At 35.3% G+C, this 10,636-nt stretch overlaps 1 long non-coding RNA gene across 1 annotated transcript; it reads right to left on the reverse strand.

The window, feature by feature from the left end:
• Positions 1-7,061: 7,061 nt before the first annotated feature.
• LOC112765363 (uncharacterized) lies at positions 7,062-8,280 on the reverse strand. Its single transcript, XR_003183682.3, has 3 exons — positions 7,573-8,280; positions 7,321-7,392; positions 7,062-7,235 (listed from the first exon to the last, which is right to left on the reverse strand). It is a non-coding gene; the product is annotated as an uncharacterized lncRNA (long non-coding RNA).
• Between the last annotated feature and the right edge of the window lie 2,356 nt (positions 8,281-10,636).

The raw sequence follows: 10,636 nt of genomic DNA on the forward strand, positions 1-10,636 counted from the left end.
CTACAACTAACAATACAAAGAAATTACAGGAGAAGAAGAATTCTACAACTACAAGAGAACAATTGAAGATGAAAAAGGAAATTAAGCAAGAGAAGAAGAAGTAGATCTAGATCTAAACCTACTCCTAATTCTAGAGAGAAGAGGGAGCTTCTCTCTCTAGAAACTAACTAAAGCATGATAAAACTAAAATAAAACTCACTAACTAACTAGATGTCTTATCCCTCTTCAGTCCACGGGATAAGTAACATTAGAAATGAGTTGGATTGGGCCCACATGGCTTCTGAAATTGCTGGCCACGAGTTGCATTAAGTAAATCACGTGCAGCATCGGCACGTACACGTACAGTGCATGTACGTGTCCCTATACGCAATGCAACTATGGCAAATATTATATCATTTTGAATCCCCGAATGTTATCTTTCCAACGCAACTAGAAACGCGTCATTTGGACGTCTGTAGCTCCAGTTATGATTGATTAAGTGCGAAGAGGTCGGCTTGACAGCTTTTGCGATTCCTTCATTTCTTCATGAGTTCTCCATTTCTACATGCTTTTCCTTCATTCCCTTGATCTAATCTTTGCCTCCTAAATCTGAAATCACTTAACAAACATATCAAGGCACCTAATGGAATCAAGGTGAATTAACTTTAGCTATTTTAAGTCCTAAAAAGCATATTTTCACTCTTAAGCACAATTAAAGGAGAATTTTCAAAACCATGCTATGTTAGTGAATAAATGGGAGAAAATTTGACAAAACCCTCTAAATTCAACATACGATAAACCCTAAAAATGGGGTTTATCAACCTCCCCAGACTTAAACAATAGCATGTCCTCATGCTAAACCAAGAAGGATAAGAGAAGGGGTATGGACATTTATTAAATGCAAATAACCTAAATGCATCTATCTATATGAATGCAACTAAATGCAAAATGATTCTACCTACTTGGTTAAAAATAAATCAGTCCTCCAAGAGCATGTATAAACGGGTAGGGCTAAGGTCATATGAAGATTCATGAATCCTACCAATTCAAGTATAAAAATGAAGTTCAAGTAGACTTGCAAGAAGAACTTTTATGAAAGCCAGGAACAAGGAATTGAGCATCGAACCCTCACCGGAAGTGTTTGCACTCTATTCGCACAAGTGTATAGGGTCAATTATCTCAATTCTTCCCTAATCATGCTTTCCAAGATTTGTTTTTCATCTAACAATCAACATTTATTTCATGCATGCATACATTCATCATGAGGTCTTTTCATAGGTTGTAATGGGATTAGGGTCAAGGTAGGATGCATATTTGGTCAAGTGGACTTGAAATTTGAATATTTGATAAGCTTAGACTTCCCACCTAACCTATATAGCAACCTATACAATTCTAAACAAACCTAACTACCCATTCTTTACTTTTTCACATACTCATGCATTTTTTTCCTTGATCACAACATATATGCATTGATTATTATTGAGCTTCACTTGGGGGCATTTTGTCCCCTTTTTATTACTTTTACTTTCTTTTTTTTCTTTTCTTTCTATTTTTTTCCTTTTCTTTCTTTTCTTTTGTTTTCTTTTTCACATTTATTATTATTTTTTTCCTTTTCGTTTGTTTTTTTTTCTCATTTTTTTTCTTTCTTTCAAGCTACATACAAGAACATCAATGCATAAGGTCTATACATTTAATCAATACATGAGTATGCACCCAATTCCTAATATTTTCAACAAAAATACAAAAACACACCGTTTTTCCCAACCAATGTCCCAAGCTTCCCACACTTGAATGATACTCACACACATTAGCCTAAGCTAATCAAAGATCCAAATTAAGGACATTTATTGTTTTTCACTTTAAGGTTTGTGATGTGATAAAATTAAGAACAAGTGGGTTAATCGTAGGCTCAAATTGGCTAACAAAGGTTGATAAAAGGTAGGCTATTTGGGTAAGTGAGCAAAATGAAATGATGGCCTCAATCATATAAATGCATGAATACACAAAATAATGAAATAGAGAATCAAACAAATCAAGGATCATAATCATAGAAAGAGAATAATGCACACAAGAAGGAAAATAAGTGGTTATAGGATGTAACCACACCATTAACTCAAGGTCACATGACGACTCATGAATCCTACCGATCCAAGTATAGACTTGCAAGAAGAACGCTCATGAAAGCCAGGAATCAAAGAGTTTAGCGTCGAACCTTCACCCGAAGTGTTTGCACTCTAGTGGCTCAAGTGTGTAGGGTCGATTCTCTCAATTATCCCCTAATCATGCTTTCCAAGATTTGTTTTTCATCTAACAATCAACAATTATTCAATGCATGCATACATTCAACATGAGGTCTTTTCATAGGTGGTAATGGGGCTAGGATTGTATATGATTAAGTGGACTAGGATTTGAATCTTTGATGAGCTTAAACTTTCCCACCTAATCTATATAATAACCTATACAAATAAATGCTAACTTAACTACCTATTCTTCACTTTTTCACATACTCATGCACTTTCTTTCATTTCACAACACTTATGCTTTGATTCTTATTGAACTTTACTTTGGGGCATTTTGTCCCCTTTTTATTGCTTTTTTCTTTTCTTTCTTTTTCTATTTTTTTCTTTTTTTTTCTTTTTTTTCACATTTATTATTTATTTTTTTTCTTTTTCTTTTATTTTTCTCATCATTTTTTTTCTTTCTTTCAAGCTACATACAAGAACATCAATGCATAAGGTCTATACATTTAATCAATACATGAGTATGCACCCAATTTCCAAATATAGAAATACAAAACACCCTTTTTTCCTAACCAATGTTCCCAAATCTCCCCAAACTTGAATAATAAACACTCTCACTAGCCTAAGCTAATCAAAGATCCAAACAAGGGACTTTTATTGTTTTTCGCTTTAGGCTTGTAATGTGCTAAAATAAAGAACAATTAGATTTAGCGTAGGCTCAAAATTGGTTAACAATGGAGAGTAAAAGGTAGGCTATTTGGGTAAGTGAGCTAATGAAATAATGGCCTCAATCATATAAATGCATGAATACACAAAAAAATGGACATATAGATTCAAACAAATCAAATATCATAATCATAGAAAGAGAACAATTGCACACAAGAAGGAAAAATAAGTGGTTATAAGATGTAACCACATCATTAGGCTCAAATCTCACAAGCTTGTGTTCTTAGCTCAAAAACCATGTTCCAAAATAAATTCTTTCAAGCAAGTTCGAAAATTTTTTTTTAAATTGGTAAGGTGCCCTAAAATAGTTTCTTGGAAAAGAAATCATCACCCTAACCAAGTAGTCCTAATAAGAAAGAAGTGGTAAAAATATGTACAAATTCTAACTAGGATGCAACCTATCATGCAATGCAATAACTAATCTAACAAAGAAAACTAAGAATTGGTGTTGAAAGGAAATTGTTACCCATAGAGATCAGTCGGATGACCTCCCTACACTTAAAGATTGCACCGTCCTCGGTGCATGCAAAGAAGAGCAAGGTAGACGGGTTGAACCAATTGATGAGCTCTTCAAAAAGTTGTGCGGATGACTTGTTTGTTGCCCCATTTAAAATCTTTTCCTTTTTCTCCTTTCTTGGTGGCCAGCCTAAAAGGAAAGAAAAAGAAAGAAAATTAAGCCTATAAAAAATATGTCAAAGCAAAGAGAACATAGGCGAGGGCTAATGCCAAATAAGAGTAAGGTTCTCACTACATGGTAGCTAAGCATGTGAGTGAGAAAACAATATAAGCCAAGGCATATCAACTAATACTTGATGCACGAGTAAAGTCAAAGCATGAAGAGCATATTGAGCATCAAGATCAAATAAGAAAAAGTGGGTCATGAAAGACAATATGAGGTTATATCAATGCACAAAGACACAAGAGTCGTACAAAATGAAGCATTGATTTAAAAGTTTCATCACCCAATGTAACGTCCCGTCCAGCAAAATACCTTGCTTAAGTCAGGGTATTTCTACTAGAAAGAACATTACGTAACCTTTTCTAGTATTAACTACTTAATTATCAAGCCTTTGTATCGAGTTCGCGTTTCAGTTTTAAGAAAATGCTAGAAAATTTTGTTTTTTTTTTATTCATTAAAATCATAATTCAAACATTCACAAATAATAATAATCACATAAATATTATTGATAATAATTCTTATACAAAAGAGACCAAATAAAACTCAAATACAATATACTAAACCTACCCCTCTATGTAAAATAAAATCTCAAAGGACAAGAGCGAGGGAACTCTATGAAAGCAATTAAAACCATAAAGAAAGCCTACTGATCGCTCGCAGCTTCAAATTGCGTCTTCAAACCTGTCGTTGAAAGGGTGGAAAATTTTGGGGTGAGAACCAAACCACATGTTCTTAGTAGAGGTCGAGAATGCCGTGAAAGTAAAGAATAAAACACAAATAATTAATTTCACTCAAAAGTATTTAAAAGAAAACTGTTTTCATTTGCAGTGATCTTTACTCGCCGTGTCAACCTTTTATTTTAAAAACCAACCGCATAACATTCAAAAATACAAAATCTTATAAAGCATCAGTTAATTATCCAAAATTCTAAACCCATATTTTCCTTTATAAAAATCTTAAAAGTTTTCCTAGACCGTATGAATGACTAATCTGTTCCAAGCATAGGTTCATTAAGTTTATGCTGAACCAGCTCAATCTTTCATACTTACTAAACCCTCAAACACAATCCAATCACGGCCTCAGGCCCAAGCAATTCAACCAGCACCCAATTCACCACAATCCAGCCAATCAGTTACAAACACAAGTAATGAGGTTCAAACACAATCAAGAGCAATTATATCAAGTATAGCAATTAGCAGTTAACAGAATTATTCACTTAGGCAAACCAATTACAATATACACACCCAAACAATGTCACATAGATGCATATGATGCATGCCTGTCGTACTGGCCATGAGCTCACGCGTCGGTTATGTTGCCAGACCCGACTCGGATAAGCGAGATTAGACCACCATCCTTATCCGTGGGTTCCATAGACAAGCGGGAATTAAACCACCATCCTTACCCGGAACACGCAAGCGGGATTAAACCACCGTCCTTGCCTCCACAGTAAGCGGGATTAAACCACCATCCTTACTGGGTACATAAAATAATATGCAAGCGGGATCACACCACCGTCCTTGCTGAACAATTTATCAATACGTGAGCGGGATAAAACCACCGTCCTCACTACAGGCGGGACAAAACCACCATCCCTGCATAATAGTTTACGTACTGAGCAAGCGGGACTAGACCCACGCCCCTACCAACAATCTCATAAACCAAATATTCTTTTCTTAAAAGAATTATTGAAGTTATTATTATTAAATAAGCCTTGAATATTTATTTTGATTAAGTCCTTATATTTTGTATAAAAATTTGGACATAATCTCCTTTAAAAATAGGACTTATCCACCCTTACGGGTTCCTTCTTTCTCAACAGTTCATCAGCCTCTTTCAGCATTTGCCACAGCAATATATTCTCAAAAACATTTGATAATAGAAAATCTATTTCTTAAATTCCATATCCAAAATAATTACCAACACAACTTGGCAGCCTGATTTCCATTTTGTTTTTAAAATATCAAATGAATTTGGAATTACGCAAACTTTAAATCCATGCGACCGTCTCGGATTAAACTTTCTATTAAATCAAAAATCATAATTTTTCGTTGTCTCTAGCTTCGGGAATATAAGCAAAACCGTGACTGTTCTGCAGTATTTTAAATCCAAAAGACAGCAGCACCATACAACATTTGAAATTTCATATAAAATCCAAATTAAATCCAACTACCTTCAAAATTAATGTGATTAAACATAACTCATCCAAATTTCTTTCTCAATTGGTTCCAGGGTCATACCATTTTTAATGAAGGAGTTACGTAGCTTGGAAGTTGGGAAATTTTCTGCAGAATTCTGTTTTACAAATCATTGAACACAACCTCTTCCAAGTCCCATAACTCACTTATTAAAACATGAAAAATCCTGAAATTTAAATCATGTATACTAAACATACTTAAGTTTCACCTCCAATTAGTTGCATCTCAATATCTATCCAGGATCAAAAGTTATAAACTCCCAAAGTTACTAATTTAAGGAAACAGAATCTGGCTTTTTCTGCATAATGCATCATCCTTCAAAAATTCATATCTTTAAAACTACAGGTCCAATTGTTCTGAAATTTTACGGAATTAAAATAATAGAAACAAAATTTTATTTAAAATTGGTTCCATTTCAAAATTCAAATTGCAGAATTTCCAATAGAGGAATCAAGTTGCTGCTGCGTTAAACATTCTGCAGAAAAACCAGTTTTGACATCCATGATTCAAAAATTCACCATTAATCATAAACTTAGTGAAAGAGTCTCAAATTCAGCAGTCCAGTTTCCTATATCCCCAAGCTCAATCCGGACTTGGTCCCACGCAATTCCGATAATCACAGAAATAGTTATAGATTTTCAAATTTTCCGGCTTCCTCTAAAAATAATGCAGAAAATCAAGTTTTACATTTTAACTTTGAGGAATCATAACTAGTTCTATAGTTAATTCAAACTTCTCAAAATTGAGTCCCAACAACAACTTTTATTATACTTTACTCAGCCTTTGCTCTTATATCATTTCGATTATCGTTGGATAACTAATTCACTTCCAAAGTCACCTTTTAATTTCAAAAATCAGTTTTTCAGCAATCTATTTAGTATTCAAAATCCAACCCTTTCAAAACCCCTCAAAACCAATTCCAAATCAACCACCAACCAAGTTCATTAACATTACAATATACCAAATAACAACTCAACGGCAACAAATCCAACATAACCCATTAAAATTCAGAAATTCTCAACAATTAGTCATCAAGCAATTCCCAATCCACATAATCAATCAATATCACAAATCAACAATTCCAAATCACAACCTCAACCATTCCAATCACAATTTCAGCCACAATTCAACAATTACATAATCAATCAATTACTCACAGCTATTAAATCTATTTGCAGTTATTCAATAAACCTTGTAGGCATTCTTAAATTAAAATCGTTTTAAACCCCCTACCTCAAAGTGTCGAAATTCATAGAAATTGGGAATGCTGCACTCATGAACAACAACCTTAATAGCAGCCATATCATCTCAAAGTAGTAGCAGCAACAGTTTGGCATCTCGGATCAACGGCAGCAGCATCACCCACAACTCTAGTAGCAGCAACAACAATTTTGGAAGGGAATTTAATAGAGGCTGAAGCAAATGCAAGGGTAAAACAGAACAGATTATCAAAGGAGCAGTAATCAAAATATTGATTGTAGAACAAAACCTATCTTACCAAAAGAAATACAGGAATGGAGCAGCAGCTCTGGTACTCGGGAAAACAGAAACCAGAGAGCAGGGCATACGTCTTAGCAGCAGCAGCATCAATCCAATCGGTTAGAACAGCAGGGACACCAACGAAATAAGAATGACAAAACAAAAGAGAAGCAGAACAGAGTCGAGAATATCAGAGGAAAATACAGGATTGCAACAGAACAACTGGGGTTCAGAGGTAGTGGTTCTCATGGCTATGACTTAACTGACTCACCATGAACGACGACGGCGACCAGGAATTCCGGCGATAGCGGCGGCAGAGGAACAGTTCCTCCCCTGTGTGTCTCCTTTCTCACACGTCTCGTCCTCCTCTGGCTCTCCCTCTCTCCAACGACGGTGACTACTCCACTCTCCTCCACAGCGGCGCCGAAGCTCAGGACGGCAACACGAGCTCAGGCTTCATAGACGGAACTGCGGTGATGGCAGCTCTTCCCTCTAACCTCCATTGCATCTCTCTCTCGAAGCCTCTCCCTCATCCCTGTTCAACCGGCACCAGAGCGGACTCCACGAAATGGCGGCGACAAGCGGGCAAGGTGCAGTGGCGGCGATTCCAGGCCGGCAGTAGCGCGCGACGAAGGAGGCGGCGGTGAGGCAGCAGACTCGACCGGTTGGATGACGGTGCGGTGAAGCTCCCTGTCTTTCCCTCAGCTCGACGGCGACGGCAGCGAGGCCCAGCCAGCTCCGTCTCCCTTCGCTTCCCTCTCTTTCTCAGATCTTTCTCTCTGTTTCCCCATTTCTTCAGTGTGTATGCGTTTGTACGTTGAAAGAGGGTGAGGCTGCGGCGGTTAGGTTTAGGAATTGGGGAAATTAGGGTTCTGAGTTAATTTTAGGAATTAGGGTTAGAAATTAGGATTTTATAAAGTAATATGGATAGATATGAATAGATATTTTGATAAAATTGAAGGGTACAGTAATTTTAGAATCAAATATACTCTATTAAAAATATTTAGGAACATTATTTATCAACATATTTCTAAGTTCAATCAATTATTTCTAATTTACATTATAAAATGAACAAGTTAATTATATTTTGTAAAGTACAATTTAAATTCAAATATCAATTTTCTAGATTAAATCATACAAATCTCTATTATTTTTCTATATCTGAAACTTTAATTTCAATTTACAAAATATCTAACTATAATAAAATTACTTAAACTTAAAGTATTTATAAAAATCCATTTAATCATTCCTAATAAATTAATCTCTAAAAGTTCAAACTAATAAAATAAACCATAATTCATTCATAATAGAAATTACTTAAATTAAATATATAACACTTCCATTACTAAATTTTATTTCCAAAGCATATGAGATAACCAATTATAAAAATTACATAAGAATATTAATTAACTTAAACTTCAAATATTAATAAAACTAATTTAATTACTCTTAATTAATTAATTCATAAAATAAGATATCAAATTAGTAAAATAAATCGTAACTTTTTCAGGATAAAAGTTACTTAAATTAAATTGTACAATTCTTTATTATTTTTCAATTACTAAAATTATACAAAATATTCCCTTATAATTAGATTACTTAAAAATATTAATTGATTCGAAATAAAACTATCTCCGAATCTATTTAATTATTTTTAACAAAATAATTTCTAAAATTATAAAGTTTAAATTTAATAAGATAAAATCACAATTTATTTATATTTAGATTTTCAAAAATGCGGGATGTTACACCCAACAATATCAAACAAGTCACGAAGCACCAAAATAATGCAAGAAATTCTCAACAATTGAGTAAGCGAATTCAACACCATTATTAAAATAAGAAACTCGAAAAAAATAAAGTAAAAACAGGCTATAAAAACAAAATAAAAATGCAAAGAATAAAAGTATGCGAATGCAATGGACAAAAGAAAATGAAAGATGAGAAAATGGCCAAGTGCGCGTACACGCAGGTTGGTTTGTGCCTTAGGCCCAATGTTCGCACAGTGCAGGCCTAACTCTCGGGTTTTTGGCTGGGGGTGGAATTTTTGCATCCACGCGTACGCGCCATGTACGGGTGCGTGTGGATGGTCGAAAATGCTTGGGTCACGCGTACGCGTCAAGTGCGCGCACGCGTGGGTTGGTGCTCTGTTTTTCAAAATTTGTCCAAGTTCTTGTACCAAACCAAGCCTTCCAAACCTCCGAACAACTACCAAAATACCCTAAAACCTTATTTAACATATTATACTACCAAATAAACTCAACAAACTAATTAAAACATGAACTTAAACTACTTTTACCAATATGTACAAAAGAGAAAAATGAAAAGAATTTACCATGGTGGGGTGTCTCCCACCTAGCACTTTTGTTCCTTAACTTGGACTTATGGGGAGCTCCTTTCAAGGTGGCTTGTGCTTGAAGCTATCTTAGAACATCCACCAATGCTTAGTTCTCCATTGTTCCCCAAGATTTCTCATGGATTGAGTCAAGTTTTGATGGAGTTCTTCACAAGCTTGGGGCTCCCAAAATTAATTCTCCTTGTGTGATCTGGGATTAACACTTTATTTTCACACCCGTCTTGAAGTTGATCATTATTAGTCCATCCGGGTGGCATGACTTTAGAACTCTCATGTAAGCGACCAAACATCCTCCTAGACCCAAGCGATCTAGCTCTATACCAACCCTTATAATGCCAACCACTAACTATCTCCCTCTTGCTCTTAAAGCCACAAATATATCTAAATTAGCCATCCGTCTCTATCAAACCATATTTAAGGGGAATAATAAAGCTTAAGTATAAGGAATTTTCCCACATGAATGAAAGAATGGATGGTGATGGCTTGGGGAGAGGTATCTCCAATGTCATTTCAAGCTCTATTCCCTTGTGGTCTTCCTTGTCCACTTCCACCTCTTCACAAATTTCTTCTTCAATCCTTTGTTCATCAATTTCATCTAACTCTTCTCCATCACTCAAAGCATAAAGGGTAGGTTGAGAGAAATCTACCTCTACATTGCTTTCCATCTCGTTGGGAGAAGGTTCTTCAAATTCAAAGGATTCACCACCAAGAAGATTGGATGCATGATCTTCATCACCAAGGGAACTCAATTCTTGCTTCCTTCCTTTCAAGTCTTCATTAAACAATTATTTTGGAGGTTATGCACTCTCCCCCTCAACATCAAATTCGATCTTCTTGGAGAGGTTCTCTTCAACTCTAGGTTCCCAAGGAAGTTTCGCATCTCCTAGGTCTTCAACCACTTCTTCCTTTTCTTCTATAATCATATGCTCCTCCAATTGCTCTAAAACAAAGCAACTTCCCTCATGCTCCACCAATCTCT

This window comes from Arachis hypogaea, chromosome 17 (assembly GCF_003086295.3).
Source record: "Arachis hypogaea cultivar Tifrunner chromosome 17, arahy.Tifrunner.gnm2.J5K5, whole genome shotgun sequence".
NCBI lineage: Eukaryota > Viridiplantae > Streptophyta > Magnoliopsida > Fabales > Fabaceae > Arachis > Arachis hypogaea.